Source organism: Rhipicephalus sanguineus, chromosome 9 (assembly GCF_013339695.2).
Source record: "Rhipicephalus sanguineus isolate Rsan-2018 chromosome 9, BIME_Rsan_1.4, whole genome shotgun sequence".
Classification (NCBI taxonomy): Eukaryota; Metazoa; Arthropoda; class Arachnida; order Ixodida; family Ixodidae; genus Rhipicephalus; species Rhipicephalus sanguineus.
The window spans coordinates 145,039,774-145,043,568 of NC_051184.2; positions in this window are offsets into that span (position 1 = coordinate 145,039,774).

The window sequence follows — 3,795 nt, forward strand, 5'->3', positions numbered from 1 at the left end:
CCTCAAACGCCAACACTAACTCAGCGCACGCCACTCGAAAACTGCCCAATGTTTCCTTGCGTCCACACATGACACGCAACTGAAACGCCACAAACTCTTTTCATAGTCAGTTGACGTAACCCTATTCAAGGCGCTCATCTCTTAAAGCCCTCGACTCGCTGTGATGCATGTCACTAACCTTCTGATAGCTAACTGCACAACGCATATCGGCTATCAAACAAAACCACAGAGCGCTAAAGAAAACAAATTCAATAACAGTTAACTAAGCCATCAACACTCGCGGAAATAACAAGGAATACTAATTACTAACTAAAATCAATCAGTCAAAATTCCTTCCAACAAATCCTGAGTCGATATTTCATAACAAGCTAAGAGCTGTTCTCAACAACTTTTCAGTCACACTCGCGGCGGTCGCACCCAGAAGGCTTTCCTCGACAAGCGGGGTGTACGACACGCCTGAAAGTTAATCACCCCCTCGTCGATCTCCACTACGTTCCTTGAAGCGGACTTGCCTTTGTCGCCTCCTGTCACTTCGCGAAAATCACCGACAACGCGGTTTCGCACCCGAACGAACGTTCCGCGAAAAGAACGGAGAGTTCCTTTGCCCGCTGACCCTTTCCGCGAACCATGCGCTTCTATCCTCCTTTTCTCTCTGCGGTTCGGACGCATGCTCTAAAAACCTGCCAATAATGACAATCGCGCCTCTCTAGCAATTTCGCGCCGACGTCCGAACTTCTTCCTCCAACGCGTCGCGACCTTTGCCGCATTTTTGCCTTGCGGACGCTTTCTTCTTTTTGCACGTCTCTTGGTGCATACTATTGAGCCTTTATCACGATTCCTGGCTGCGTGACACCTCGCTGCTCTCCTGCGTCTACTCGGCAGTGAAAAGGATGAGAGCAGACGGAAACCTCGGCGTCTGAATCTCATTGACATTCGTTTCCTCGCGATGCGTTTAGCGCCCAATCTAAATCCCCGCGGGACTCTCAACTTGGGAGTTGTCCTAGCACGCCTTTTTGGGATTTCAGGCCGACTCTTCAACTTGGCGTCTCGAGAGATGCGGTCGTCGCGTTTTGCTAGTGCTTTAGCACGCTTACCGCTACTAGTCTATTTTGCGTTCCCCTTTCATTTTCGCCGGCGCCTTTTTCTCACCGAACGGCTCGGAATGCTGGCTGCTTCGACGCACGCCCTCGCAAGTACGCTGCCTTTGATATTCACCGCCAAAACCTCAGGCGGCTCAACTAGCCTATCCTCGGTGTCGTCGCTAGTTGTCTGTCTGCACTTTCGACATAGCGACAGTCCCGACACTCTTTAAGTCAAATAGCTCGCCTCGAGATGTCTCTCTAAGTTTGGGCGATCTATCACTATCGTGGAGAGCCCCTTTTCTCAGGCCTTCGAAGGCGACCTCTGCGTCCTGCACTTCGCAACGTATCTCGACCTCTTGGTCTCCGCGGCGCGGCTCGTCTTGCGCTTTTCGACGCGCTTCGTCCTCACGCGCCTCAGCTTCTCGCGCTATGTGGAGTGCCTCTTGTTCTCGCGCCTCTTCCGCTTTTCGAAGCGCCTCGTCCGCTTTCGCCCATCGAAGCGCCTCAGCCTCTCGTTCTCTCTGATGCGCCTCCTCCTCTACGGCCTTGTGACGCGCCTCGGCGTCCTCAAGCGCCTCGCGACGGGCCACAGCCTCCAGTGCCTCGCGACGCTTCTCGACCTCTTGGTCTCTGCGGCGCGCCTCGTCCTCTTGCGCCTCGAAGCGGCTCGCAATACTAGGCGCCTCATCCCTCGTACTCGCACGTACGGAACTCTGTGGAGTCAAAGCTCCAAACGGCTGAACTGAGCTACCCTCGCGGTCATCGTCAGTTATGGCCTGTGGCTGAACGACAGCCGCGACGCTCTCTAAGCTAGTCAGCATGCTCTGAAGAGTATCTTCCCTTACTGGGGCTTTATCACTGCCCTGCAGAGACCCCTCTCTTTGGCCTTTGCATTCGGCCGAACCTACACTACCACAGTGGCTCAACAACGTATCCCTAAACTCAGTTACTTCCTGCAGGCCGTCTGACACTAAGGCTAAAACTGAGCCTTTCCCGCGTCCGAGGCACTCTGCGTGTCTGTTGGCCATCTTTCCTCTTCCCCCATGCGTGCCCTCGTCTGATGTCCTAGCTTTGCGCGCATGACTGAAACGCTGTCTGAATGCTTTTGCTGACAAGCGACATTTCCGCAACAGCGCCTCTTTGACCTTGTCATACGATACAGCGTCCTTCCTATTGAGTCTAGCTATAACATCGGCGGCGTCGCACGGAAGAAGCGTTAGCAACTCTTGCGGCCAACTTTCGAGGTAGAAGCCTGCCTTCTCGCACGTTCGCTCAAAATTAACAAGAAAGAGTGCGATGTCCTCGCCAATTTTGAACGGCTGCAAAAGGTCTTCCATCCTTACGGACTCCCTCATTATGGGAACCTGTCTTGCGGCGGATATACGAAGTTCCAGCTCCCTTAGGTTCAAATCATGTTCCCGCTCGGCAGCTTTCTCTTTATCCCTTTCCTCCTTTCTAGCTCAAGTCTCCTCATGAGCTTCCTGGGCCTCCTCGACAGTCACCTTCTCTGCCTCCATAATCGGGAGGATCTGCTGTTTCCGCTTTGCAGAACCAACTGAAACTCCCAACTCCTTGCAAATTTCAAGGAGGTCCTGCACTTTGAACTTGTCCAAACTGACTCAGCACTCCGCCTCGTTTACCCTCTACAAAACTAAGCGGTCAAACCATACAATTCTTGGCTGACCAAACAAAGTTTCAAGCCAACAACTAACGTCAAAACCTGCCAACTAAGACTTGGGCTAGCTAGGTCTGGCAATAAGAGAAGTAAACTTCAGGCACTCACCACACCAAGGTAGCTGACGCTGGCCGATCCCACCGAGCTGCCATCCACTGTTATGACTGAGGTAGGGCCCTTCGGGTGCACAGCGTAGAATACGGGGTCCTGGCATTCCACCGCTGCCACCACTGTTAGGAATGAGGTTGCGTGGCCCATCGCTACCGCCACCGTTATGGTCCGATGTCCCTCAGGCTCGCTGCTGGAAATACGCGTCGTTGTATCTCACCTCTGGTACCGCTGTTGGGACTCGGGTTGCGTGGCCGGTGCGAACACGGGTGTGCATCGTGCTCGGAGTAGTCAGTAAGGGCAAGGTGAAGAAGGAAATACTTTATGTACAGACTATTTACATGTTTTCGCTCACAGTCAACATCACTGCCAGCCCGACCACGTCGGCTGGTTCGACTCGGTTCGACTCGGTCGACTCGGTTCGACCCCCTATCCACGGACTGGCACGGCCTTAGATCGGGTAGCCGTCCATTGTCCTCTTGGCCCTCCGCCGGTTGCAGGTGTTGACTCCCCTCCAGGTTCTCCGAACTGGGACGCGCGGGTATGAGCAGCACATAGACGTTGGCTCCTCTCCATGTTCTCCGAACTGGGACGCGCTGCTATGAGCAGCACGCAGGTGTTGACTCCGCCATTGTTTGTCTCTGCCACGGGGCCGGCTGGGCGAAGACTCCGTCTGCCAGTACCCTTCTTTGTTGGAAAGTCGACGACATTGTGGCCTTTGTGCTGAGGCACAACAATACACACCGCCCGCGTTCGATCGAGAGGAGGGAGGGACGCAGATGAGGGAGGGAGAGGAGAGGCCTGCTGCCGGCACGAGACGTGCCGAGCATGCGAGGGAGGGAGAGGAGAGGCGTGCTGCTGGCACGAGACGAGCCGGGCGTGCGCAGTGGGGGTGTGGACGGCGGCCGACGCCGCAGGTGCGACTAAGAA